Genomic DNA, 13,114 nt, shown 5'->3' with positions numbered 1-13,114 from the left:
AATCTCCCAATAACCTAATATCCAAATACCCTAATACCGTAATACCTGTAGACCCTAATAGCCTTACACCCCAATACCCTAATATCCCAATACTCTAATACTTTTTTTAAGAAGTATTAGGGTATTGGTGATTTTATTTTTTTAAAAAAATAAAATCACTCAGTTTGAACAGAGGAGTGACTGACACCACTAAGCGGGTGCTGTAACTCACCAGACCCAACTTATGGTAACTTACATGTATTGTAACTTACATGGACGAAGGCTTTATTTTGAACTTCATTATATTGTAAGTATTATATCGAAGTGTTGTAATGGTAACATAGATATAGTTAATTTAAAAAAATGTACGAAGGTAGTTATACTTAATAAAGACCGGAGCGAGGTTAATGTGTGTGGTCCGTTAGCTCAGTCGGCAGAGCGTGGTGCTGATAACGCCAAGGTCGTGAGTTCGACTCTCACACGGATCAACATTTTTTTTCTTAACTGGAACACACTATCTTAAGATTTGTAACTGATTTCCCTGCTCTTTGATTTCAAAAAACTAAATTCTGAAATTATTTTTGCGAAAATTATGCCACTAGACCAACGGGCCAGACGTATAACATCTGTTTAGACAACTGTTTTAATCTGCTACAGCCTTGACTCAGCTGGTGTTATAACATCCGTTCTGTGTTGTCTTGTAGTTACCAGTCCAACTGAGCTGATTAACGGAGTTTTCTGCGTCATGTCAATAAAGCAATTCTGACTCAGCACTAACATGAGACATTCAGTGTGAACAGTTTTTTGAGGATGGGTAAGTCAGTCATCGGATGTAGATTTATTCCTTCTAATAAGATAATCTATATCCTTGCATATTACAAGTATTGGTGGCCAAAAAATATGTGGAAACGTATCCCCCATCTTTTGCAGACCCCGAGGAAAGGGAAAAAAATCAATGAGCTAGGGCGTTCAACAAGACACTGTTAAAACAAAGCTTAATAAAGAGTGGACGATCACAAAGACTGACTGACTCAGAATGACGTAAATCTCGCTCGCAAAAAGCCTAAATAGTACCTGAACGTCCTATGGCACCCCGCGAGCTCTCTACCTTGCCGTCAGAACAATAATAATTTCTGACTATTTCGTATGTTCCTGGTAAGAAATTATATATTCCAAGTCCGCAAATAAACCTTTTGCTTTCTCGGTACATGCTACAAGATTAAAAAAAGAAACAACAAGCACGTCAGACAGACGTCATATGATCATAAATATCAACAAGTGAATTGCTTAATCAAGATTTTTTCATCAACAGGAAAAGTTGCGATAGGTTGGTCACATTTCTGTAAAAAAAGGAAAATAGTGTTGTCACAAAATGGGCAAGCAGTGAAAAAGAAATCAAAAAGAAATAAAACCATTACCCCCATAATGAAAAACAAAAAAAACACAAACACAAACATACACTTCTTAATTTTAACAATAATGCTCTTATGAAGAGAACACAATTCTATTTCCTGGGTAGCAAATGTCTCTTAAGTTCTCGAATCCATGAAGTCTCTCTGATTAAAGAATGTTAAACAATAGTACACGAGTTTATCTAATGTAGGGCGCCGTAGCTCAGGTGGTTAGAGCGCCTGTCTAGTAAACATTTCTTTCTTCTTTCATTGCTGCGTTATACAGCTGTTGTGAGGAAGGTTGCGCTACAAAAGCGTACCGCGCGACAAATATACGGAAAGGTGCTCTGGATATTGCTCGTTTACCGCTGGTCGATTGAAGTCCACGTTGTTTCAGAGCGACAGCGGAAAATTCATTAATAGGAGTATTCGCATCTTCTCTGATAGCTAGAGAAAATTATCCAAATAAAAAGTTTACAAACCGTTCTTTGTACAACAATGGTCAGAAAAATATCTGTCTTCAAAAAGAATTAAAGCTGCATATTAGCTAGTAAAATAATGACTGCTGGAGAATCCCGGTATCTTCCGCATGCTAAGCGGGCGCTCTACCAATTGAGCTAATTCCCCAAACCGTAAACATTTGAATCAGTATACAAGTTACTATGTCTATTGAAAACACAATGTTAGAGGCATGACCCAATAACTAGTTTTACGCTTTTATCTAACCAAAGTACTTAGAATTTCATTTTAGAAAAAAAAAAAACCAGATAATTTAAGAAAACATGTTGCTTTTGATTCTAGTTACTTGTTATTTAGAACACAAACTACTGATATTGACGACACATTATTAGAAACTAAATGGGAAACAACTTCTATTAAATGATTTCGGGATGACTATATTGCAACAAAAATCCCCTCATCATTTGAGAAAGCACGTTAGCAATGTATACATACATCCTGAAGAATAAACCGAATCAGTTTGAACAAACCTAATAAGCGGTTGCTGTTCCTCATTTGGCCGAACTTTTGACAACGTTCTTGTACAAAGGCAGTAATACTTAAAAAAAAAAAAAAAAATAAACCGAGGTTAATGTGTTTGGTCCGTTAGCTCAGTCGGCAGAGCGTGGTGCTGATAACGTCAAGGTCGTGAGTTCGACCCACACATGGACCACGAAAATTACTATTTTAGTGTGGGTGGACCCAAATTATGAAATATTTTAAAAACACTTGAAAATTACTTTTTTGCTGTGAAACAAACATGAGGTGATGCTATAGTCTGTATTTTGCATTTTGTCGTTGGTTTTCGTTTTTTTGTTAATTTCTCTGTTTCTGCTTGTTTTTTTTTTTGTTTTGTTTTTTTAGCAATTTTGATAATTTATTCTTCCACGTCTTATTCAGCAATGCTAAGTTTAGTCTCCCACGTAAACCAAGTTAAGATCGATTTTACAACAATAATAAAGCTTCAAATCTTGTTTAACCAGGTAAATAAAAACTTTCATTTAAAACTGCTAAGGACAATTTTTTGTCAAAATTTAGCAGTAACGTTATTAATAGTGTTCTACCAAGCAATCAGCTGTGTTTTAATATGCACTTGTTCCAGCAATTGGTCCGTTAGCTCCGTCGGCAAAGCGTGGTGCTGATAACGCCAACGAACCAGATAGTCGTTAATATTTTCCCCACATTTTTAAACAATTATGTTGAATACATTTTGTTTCCTGAGTGCGACTCGATCATGGTTTTTTCTTTGGTGATCAACGTTCCAAGGGTAGCGCATAGATATCTCCTCTTTATTTTCAGCAAAATTTGTCGAAAACATGGATATAGTTTCGCATTATTACTTTATTTCATTACATAACTTTAATTGTCAATGAAACACCTGAGGAATGGGGAATTAGCTGAAATAGTAGAGCGCCCGCTTCGCACGCGGAAAGTTGTGACTTCAGTTTCTATAACTGCATAGATTTAAAGTAGCTGAATTTCATGTTCAAATAGAGAAAACTGGCTCAAAAGAACATGGGAATTGTAAGCTAGTTCAGGCAGGGTAGCCTGTGTTCATGATTCAGGTAATGCTGTCAGGGTTGTCCTTAAGAGAGTTTGCTGGAAAAAAAAAGAGACGAGTATAAGCTTTAAAATGTTTTTGAATCACGATACCATAAAAAAAGAAACTTTGGTGGTCCATGTGAAGGTTTAACTCACGACCTTGGCGTTATCAGCACCACGCTCTGCCGACTGAGCTACCGAACCAACGGCTATTACTCATGTGTTAAAATAAAAGACAAATAGTTTTTTTAATTAGTCTACTACAGGACCGGAGTTTAAATGTCACCATCTAATTTTGATAAGGAATAAGCGCCTGGCATGTTAAAATAAAAGCCATATTAGATTGTAATCTACTGCAGGACCAGAATTTAGATTTTATCCGTGATCTAATTTTGACAAAAAATAAATGCTTGGCATCTTCGCTAGACTCCTTTCGGGATTTCATATCACCCGAGTCATCAGACACTCCAAGGTCGTCATCTTCGCCATCCTCGGCTGCTGGAGATAGAGAGTGAACGACGAGGACCTTTGTTCTAGTGCGAGCTGGATAGCAGAGTGACTGGAATACAGTGATTTTGTACAGAAAGTCATCATCGTCCACTATCCGAGTTTTATGAACAGATAAAAAACGAGAAAATAACTATAAAAAGAAAAGAAAAAGAAAAGACAAAAAAAATATTACTATGGGTCAAAAGTCATTATCTTGGAGAATCCGGGTATCGATCCCGGTGCTTCCCGCATGCAAAGCGGGCGCTCTACCATTTGAGCTAATCCCCCATTACACAGGGGATTTAATGAAAATCAAGTTATTTAATAAAATATACTACTCATTGTTGTGAAACCATTTGAAAAAACTCTTCTCCATTTTTGGTTATGCTGTTGCTATGGTAACCCTTTGTGTCACGAAAATGATAACTGCGTGTTCACGTGATTGGGCACTTTGTTGATACAATGATTGTAGCATCAAGTGATAAAGTAATGGTAATAGGACTGAGTGGAGTCCAATTCGGTCGGTTATCATAAGAGTGATAACAAAATTGGACGACCGCGGAGCGGGAGACCGATTTGTTTATCACGAGTTTGATTACTGACAGAATTGGACGATACGAAGTCTTAATACCAATTAATCATAAAAATTACAATTTCCGAGAAAAGAAGAATAGCCAAGTCATGAAAGAAAGGGAAAATTTGCATTAAAATACCTACAAACGAGATGTAAACATTCTAAGGCCACCGCGCCTCCTACCGGGAATTAGGCAACAAAAACACAAAAGCAAGCGTACGGGCTTACGCACGCACGTAACTACAACTTTGAATGTGATTGGCTTATGGAACTGTTCGATAACAAACTGACCAATAACAAACTGACCAATAACAAACTGTCCAATAACAAACTGTGCGATAACAACTTGGCAAGTGAATTAGTGGAAAATAGGATTTTTTTAAACCAATCACAATCGAGGAAATTGTACGTTTTATGTTTAAGAGTCGTTATAATGACCCATATAAATCTAACTCCTGGAAACTGTTTTAAGCCACCTTAAATTAGCCTTTTTATTCCGGTAAGCCTTGTCTCTCGACGTAATCTAAAAGCGCGGCGAGGAAAAACCAAACTGTCACATCCGCCGAATTCTTTGTATATGTTTCTCTTTACATTTTCTTTTATAGATGTATCCTCAAACTCCACTAGTCTTTATTCACCATTGTGGTTATTCACTATTCAGTAACCGCATGTCCTCTCTGTTTCACAATTGGTACTAGCAAATGGTCCGTTAGCTTAGTCGGCAGAGCGTGGTGCTGATAACGCCAAGGTCGTGAGTTCGACCCTCACATAGATCAGACAGACGAATATTTTCCCCAGTTTTTTCTGTGTGCATCTCGATTATGATTTTCCTCTGGTGATCAACGATCCAAGATTCATAGCCTTTTGTGGAACTTAAGTAAGTGTAATTCCTGGCTGTATTAAACTGTCAGTTTTCCAAAACAAAAAACAAAAAAACAATAATTAACTGAGAATGGAAACAATACAAACAAAACACTCCATTTTAAAGCTCTGTTTATAGGTAACGTTTGTCAAAATTGCTGTCAGAAGCCAAACAATGTCATGAAGCTTTCAAGTGGTATACCATAGAATATCTCACGCTGGAGATAGAGAGTGAGCGACAAGGACCTTTGTTCTAGTGTCAGTAGATAGCAGAGTCACTGCAATACAGTGATTTGTACAAAAATTCATCATGGTCCACTATCCGAGTTTAATAAGCAGATAAATGATGAAAAAATAACTACAAAAAGAAAAGAAAAGGCAAAAAAAAAAGTATTAGTATGAGTCAAAAATCCTAATCTTGGAGAATTCGGGTATCGATCCCGGTACTTCCAGCATGCAAAGCTGGCGCTCTACCATTTGAGCTAATCCCCCAGACCACGTAGGTCCTTCAATAGGAACTTATGATCGAAATTACTGTGATTTAGCAGATTTAGAGATTTATATGATCTATATTACAGTATCTATTAAATCATCATGTGCGGTGTTCGGTTAATCCATCTAACAAGAAAATATACAGACAGTACTGACATGAAAGAAACTGACAATTTTAAGCTAGTTCGCAGAATAATCACGTATAACGGGGAACGACTTTGGAGATACGTTCCAGTGAAATGAACAGCAGTAATACAATCGCAGCTTTTGCCGAAATCGTTAGAACAATCTATTTGGGTTTCCACGGTAAGCCTTCTGACAAAAAGAGAAAGAATAAGAAAAGAGTTGAAACAACGAACAAATTAAAAAAAAAAACACTTCACTGCTGGCAAATATCGTTGTCACGAGAAAAAAAGAAAGAAAGTTAGTTTCATTGGAGAATCCGGGTATCGATCCTGGTACTTCCCGCATGCTAAGCGGGCGCTCTATCATTTGAGGTAATTCCCCATTGCACAGGTGTTTTAATGAAAATAACGTTTTGAATTAAAACTGATGAATTCAACTATTCATTACATCGTAACTATTTGGAAATTTTCATCAAATTTTACAGAAAATAGAAATGGACACATTTAATATGTTACCTTTATTATTATATTCTAACATGAACACTTAACAAAAACTAAAAGCTATTTTTAAATAATTCAAGAAAAATTTAAGGTGGCTCTGAGCCTCATGTACCGACCTTTACCAAAAGTTGCATCTTAACATACTTGTCAAAATTTGATAATATAAAAAATTATCCGTGTCGTTTATGAATTATAAGCCCCCAAAGCTGTAGTTAAGTGTGTTTTTAGCAGGTTATTCTATTGCTATGGTAACCCATTGTGTCACGAAAATGATCACAACGAGTTCAGCGATGATTGGGCAGTTTGTTGATACAATGATTTTAGCATCAAGTGATAAAGAGCGGTTATAATGACCCATCAAAATATAACTGCTGGAAATTGTTTTGAGCCACCTTAAGTTAGTCTGTTTATTTGTGTAAGCCTCGTTTCTCGACGTAATCTAAAAGCGCGGCGAGATAAATCAAACTGTCACATGTATTGAATTCCTTGTATATGTTTCTCGTTACATTTTCTTTGATACATGTATCCCCAAACTCCACTAGTCTTTATTCACCATTGTGGTTATTCACTGTTCAGTGACCACATGTCCTCTTTGTTTCACATTTGGTACCAGCAACTGGTCCGTTAGCTCAGTCGGCAGAGCATGGTGCTGATAACGCCAAGGTCGTGAGTTGGAACCTCACACGAACCAGACAGTTGCCAATGTTTTCCCCAGATTTGTCAACAATTATGTTGAACAATTTTTTTTCTGTGTTCACCTCGATCATGTTTTTCCCTTGGTGATCAACGGTTAAAAATTCATAGCCTTTTGTATAGCTTAAGTACCTAAATGTAACTCCGGACTGTAATAAACTGTTAGTTTTACAAACAAATTACAATGATTAACTGAGAATGGAAACAATACAAACAAACCACTCCATTTAAGAGCTCTGTTTATAGCTAGCTTTTGTTAATTTTAAAGGGTAAAAGTTGCTGTAAGAAGCGAAACAATGTCATTATGTGATGCAACGCTTTCAAGTGGTATACCATATAATATTTTGCGAGCCTCTTGAATTTCCTCGGTATATAAACGAGCCTTAACGCCAGTGTGTATACCAAGAAAATACAAGTGACAAGTGGGATATTCCATGGTGTACCACGAGATAGCGTTACAGAACTGATTTATACCATGCCATTGTGAAGGCCTTATGCGTCCGATGGCGCGATGAGGACTGATGATGATGATGATGATAGAACATACAGTGGCCACCACAATCAATGCCATATGCCCGCGGCGTATGGTGGGAAGTTTGGAGGTAATACCGTCGAATATACAACGGCTTCCTGCATTCTGATTGGCTGAATTTTCTATGGCATGGCATAATAATATAAAGATCAATATAGGTCATGTAAGTCTCTATATCCAATCTCTCAATCACATGAATTTTTCTCATAAGTTTCTAACAAGAGTTGTGTTATGGGGGATTAACTCGAACGGTAGAGTCCCCGCTTTGCATGCGGGAAGTACCGGGATCGATACCCGGATTCTCCAAGAAAAAAATTTTTTCTACCCCTGTTAACATTTTGTTTTGTTTTTTTTTCTAAGCAGTTCCTTTTATCTGCTCATAAAACGCGGTTAGTGTGCCATGACGTCCTGTACAAAATCAATGTATTACAGTCACTCTGCTATCTACTGGCACCAGAACAAAGGTCCTTGTCTTTTTTTTTTTTTTTTTTTTTTTTTTTTCAAAGGTCCTTGTCGTTCACCCTCTATCTCCAGCAGCCGAGGATAGCGAAGATGACGACCTTGGAGGGTCTGATGTCTCGGGTGATATGAAATCCCGAAAGGAGTCTAGAGAACTGCCAAGCGATCATTCTTTACCAAAATTAGATGGTAACATTTAAACTCCGGCTTCTTTGACACAAAGTGTCATGGCGCCTGTAACAGCACGCCATAATCCAGAGGGAAAAAATGGCGGCGTTACATTTTACCACAATGCATAGCGTACCTGGATTACCAAAGTAGGCATAAAATCATATCTTTGCAACATTTGTCACTGCGTTACATTCATTGTGTACGCTAGGTTTGAAGATTTAGGAAGGTTTCTGTGCATTTTTCATGAGCGTTTTTAGTGATTTTGACGCTAAGAATTATTGGTAAATGTATCAGTCGCCATCTTGTTCCCCACACAGGATTTTTTTGGATAATTTTTAGATAGGTTTCTTATCGCAACATCGACATGAACCCACAAGCTTATAACGTAAATTCCATCGTGTTTAATAAGTAATATTCATTTATTTATTCCAGATTCTTAGCAAAACTATCGTTGCCTTCAGTTAATTTTCAATCCTCTAATTTCTTCTCTGGAAACAGGGTGGCAAGAGAGTCACACGTGTAGTAAAGCCTGGTTGTCACTAGCGACGCGAGCACAAGCGCAGGTACAAGTGCAAACACAATAATTCTTATTTCACTGTGAAACCGGCCTTGACGGAGGCATAAACACAGGGGCAATCACAAGCCAAGGATATTAACCACACGTGGTTATGTTTAGCCAATGAAAAAACTGGATGCAGATTACCTCGCGCCTAAACAATCATGTTTCAAAATGGCGGAAGGTTCAAATGATTTTCCTTGTGCTTGTGGTAACGTTTGCGTCGAATTTCGTTTTTTACTTGGGTCATCCCTAATGCTTGCGTCTATACTTGCGCTTGTGCTTGCGTCGTTAGTGAAAACCGGGCTTAATCATGCGCAGCTTTTTGCTTCACTAATGGGACAACCAACGACAACTCTATTAGCACGTTTATACTGCTTTAATACTGTAGTTTAAAAACTCTCTTTTCGGTTTTGATAAGGACTGCACGAAAACGAAAGCAAGCCAAATTTGTTTTTCTCTTTTTTCTTTCTTTGCGCGGGAAATGTTTCCTTGCTTATTTCAAAAAGGCATTTCCAGGGCAGCAGATATAAACACGTTTAAAGACGGCTTTGTAAATGGTAAACAAATTGAAGTCAGAGTTTCACAGTTCGGCGCGTGCCCAAGCTTTCGCGTGAGAATAAAGTATCATTTTTCGCTTACTTTCTTCTCTTTTCTTCTTTCGCTCCTTCGTTCAGTTATTTACACGCAATAAGCCAGTGATAAAAAAGTCACAGAAATTGATGGTGTTGCGACTCGTAAAGTATTTGGACAAAATAGTAAATATGGGGCCTGTCCGGGAGTTGAACCCGGGACCTCTCGCACCCAAAGCGAGAATCATGCCACTAGACCAACAGGCCAGACATATATAGTAAACTCTTTAGACAAACGCTTTAATCTGCTACTCCCAGCTGGTGTTTTAATACCTGTTCTGTGTTGCGTTGTAGTTACCAGTCCAACTTCGCTGATTAACGGAGTTTTCCGCGTCATGTCAATAAAGCAATTCTGACTCAGCACCAACACGAGACATTCAATGGGAATAGTTTATTGTGGATGCGTCAGTCAGCTATCTGATGCAAATGTATTCCGTCTAATAAGAAAATCTCCTTGCAAATTAAAACGGTTGGTTCTAACAATTAAAACCTGTTCTACGCCAAATACGAAAAACCACTAAAAGCGTACCTTTAAGATATGGTCAAAACATGTTTGGAAACGTATTCCTCAGAACCCCGAGGAAAGGGTACAAATCAATAAGCTAGAAAATTTTACAAGACACTGTTAAAACAAAGCTTAATAAAATTTTGGACGAACGAAGACTGACCGATCAAGAATGACGTAAATCTCCCGCCAAAAGGCAAAAAGGTCCTTAAACATCCCAGGACAACCCGCGAGCCTCTCCATCATGCTCTCAGAATAGTAATCTCTGACCAATTCGTGCCTTGATCGTCAGAAATTACATATTTCAAAAGCGCAAATAAATTTGTTGCTTTCTCGGTACAAGCTACAAGATGAAAAAACAAAAATAAAGGAGCAAGCTCGTCTTGATTGACAGACGTCACAAAACCATGAATATCAACAAGCGAACGATTGGGATCAGTTGGTCAAATGTCTGAAAAAAATGAAACCAATTTTATCCCTTATCAGATCAGAATGGAAAAAAGCCAAACAGTGAAACTGACATAGAAACACAATCATTACCCCCACATAATGAAAAAAAAAACAACAAAAAAACACACACTTCTTAATTTTAACAATAATTCTATTATGAAGAGAACACAAGATTTTAAAATATGCAAATTAGCCAAGTGATGACGTCATAAACTCGACCAAATTTTAATCAAATTTCATGAAAAAGATATCTCAGCCAATTCGTATCAGAAATCTTTGATTCTCGACGGTAAGATTCTACTAGATGTGCTCCACAATATGAGCTAAGCAGTTCTGTTACCATGGGAACATGCTAGGGCCCAGGCCTCCTCGATATTAAAAGCTTTTCTGGCCACCTTTTGCGTTCTATTTTGATATTTGCCAGTAGTGCCTCATCTGCATTATCCAGCAAGCATATAAATATGTTAGGTGGTGTTTGTAACCTTGTTTAATGTTTTCGAGCTGAAAATAACTAAAACATTTGAATCTTAAAGAATAAGCTTTTAGACAATTTTGTAAATACTCCCTAAACTTCATTTATTTTTAGTATTTTTCGCGACTACAAAGTTTAGATAATGTTGTAAGTGTTTCTTAAATTTGATTAATTTTGATTGTGTAGTTATTAGTAACTTAGTAATTTAAGTAATTGTTCCTGAAAAGCCCCATTGGGGAGGTAACAATAAAGTATGTATGTATGTAATCAGATTGGAGGGGAATGGAAAACAGTTAGTTGCCCTGGGAACAATGGTTCAATGGTTTCCGCTGCAAATTGACCAAGATAGCTCAATTTATATATTCGATGTAATATTGAGCTGTCTTTCATTTGCATAGTTTACACATTTTTCAAACTTAACTATCTCCGGAACTAATGCAGATATTTGCAAACGGCAAACGGCGTTTTTAATATTTCGTGGAATTCCATGTGATTCACCCAAAAATTTAAGGAGTAAAATTTGATCATAGTACCATGAACGTTTGCGTGGTTTAGAAATACTTCGTTTCAAGATCACGTGCTTTTAAAACATTACTCAAATGTAAATAGACGCCCTGGATTACATTTGTCGCGTTAGTTCAGTGACATTTCTTTGGTCGATTTGTCTCGTTTGATGAATTTACATTTCCTTCTTCCTTCATTGCTGTAAGAGTAGTTCGCCCCACGGTGGGGGGGCTGGGAGTGGGGGCGGATAACTACGACGGACTAACATCCCATCCATGGGAAAGAAAAATACTCTCAGCTGTTTAATACAACGGAGACTGGGATTAGCTCTGCAGTGTGTGGGCTACCAAGGTCTGGGTGCGGCCATGAACCTTTCCTTGCCATTCCGTGTCAAAGGAGGGCGTCAATTTCAGTTCTAAAAGATGAAATTCAACCTTTAACTGCCAGGTTACAATAAAGCAAGTCGTAAAGAAAAGAGTAATTCTTCAGAGAATCTTTGTGTTATCTGCGTTGTGCGGCTGTTATGAAAAAAGTTGCGTTACAAAAGCGTAAAAGCGTATCAGAGCGACAGCGGAAAATTCATTAATAGGAGCATTCGCATCTTCTCTGATAGCTAGAGAAAATTATCCAAATAAAAAGTTTACAAACCGTTATTTGTACAACAATGGTCAGAAAAGCATCTGTCTTCAAAGAGATTTAAAGCTGCATATTAGCTAGCAAAATAAAGACTGCTGGAGAATCCGGGTATCGATCCCGGTACCTCCCGCATGCTAAGCGGGCGCTCTACCATTTGAGCTAATTCCCCAAACCGTAAACATTTAATTCAATATACAAGTTACTATATGTATTGAAAACACAATGTTAGAGGCATGACCCAATAAATAGGTTTACGCTTTTATCTAACCAAAGTACACAGAATTTCATTTTAGAAAAACAGATAATTAAAGAAAACATGTTGCTGTTGATTCTAGTTGCTTGTTATTTAGAACATAAACTACTGATATTGACGAGACATTATCAGAAAATAAATGGGAAACAACTTCTAATAAATGATTTCGGGATAACTATATTGCAATAAAAATTCCCTCATCATTTGAGAAAGCACGTTAGCAATGTATACATACATCCTGAATAAAACCGAATCAGTTTGAACAAACCTAATAAGCGGTTGCTGTTCCTCATTTGGCCGAACTTTTGACAACGTTCTTGTACAAAGGCAGTAATACTTAAAAAAAAAAAAAAAAATAAACCGAGGTTAATGTGTTTGGTCCGTTAGCTCAGTCGGCAGAGCGTGGTGATGATAACGCCAAAGTCGTGAGTTCGACCCACACATGGACCACGAAAATTGCTGTTCTAGTGTGGGTGGACCCAAATTATTAAATATTTTAAAAACACTTGGAAATGACTTTTTTGCTATTAAACAAACATGAGTTGATGCTATAGTCTGTGTTTTGCATTTTGTCGTTGGTTTTCGTTTTTTGTTAACTTCTCTGTTTCTCCTTGTTTTTGTTTTTGTTTTTGTCTTTAGCAATTTTGATAATTTATTCATCCACGTCTTATTCAGCAATGCTGAGTTTAGTCTCCCACGTAAACCAAGTTAAGATCGATTTTACAACAATAACAAAGCTTCAAATCTTGTTTTAGCAGGTAAATGAAAACTTTCATTTAAAACTGCCCAGCACAATTTT

At 37.2% G+C, this 13,114-nt stretch overlaps 5 non-coding genes across 5 annotated transcripts; 3 read left to right on the top strand and 2 right to left on the bottom strand.

Moving 5' to 3' along the window:
• The first annotated feature begins 394 nt into the window (after positions 1-394).
• Positions 395-467, top strand: Trnai-gau (transfer RNA isoleucine (anticodon GAU)). Its single transcript has one exon. It is a non-coding gene; the product is annotated as a tRNA-Ile (tRNA).
• A 4,709-nt stretch (positions 468-5,176) lies between these two features.
• On the top strand, positions 5,177-5,249 carry Trnai-gau (transfer RNA isoleucine (anticodon GAU)). The gene has a single exon. It is a non-coding gene; the product is annotated as a tRNA-Ile (tRNA).
• A 1,821-nt stretch (positions 5,250-7,070) lies between these two features.
• Trnai-gau (transfer RNA isoleucine (anticodon GAU)) lies at positions 7,071-7,143 on the top strand. Its single transcript has one exon. It is a non-coding gene; the product is annotated as a tRNA-Ile (tRNA).
• A 2,487-nt stretch (positions 7,144-9,630) lies between these two features.
• Positions 9,631-9,702, bottom strand: Trnap-ugg (transfer RNA proline (anticodon UGG)). The gene has a single exon. It is a non-coding gene; the product is annotated as a tRNA-Pro (tRNA).
• Positions 9,703-12,158: 2,456 nt separating this feature from the next.
• On the bottom strand, positions 12,159-12,231 carry Trnaa-agc (transfer RNA alanine (anticodon AGC)). Its single transcript has one exon. It is a non-coding gene; the product is annotated as a tRNA-Ala (tRNA).
• Positions 12,232-13,114: the final 883 nt, after the last annotated feature.

This window comes from Orbicella franksi, chromosome 9, assembly GCF_964199315.1.
Source record: "Orbicella franksi chromosome 9, jaOrbFran1.1, whole genome shotgun sequence".
Taxonomy (NCBI): Eukaryota; Metazoa; Cnidaria; class Anthozoa; order Scleractinia; family Merulinidae; genus Orbicella; species Orbicella franksi.
The sequence above is the reverse complement of the archived record's forward strand: the minus strand, read 5'-3'. Positions and strand labels throughout refer to the sequence as shown.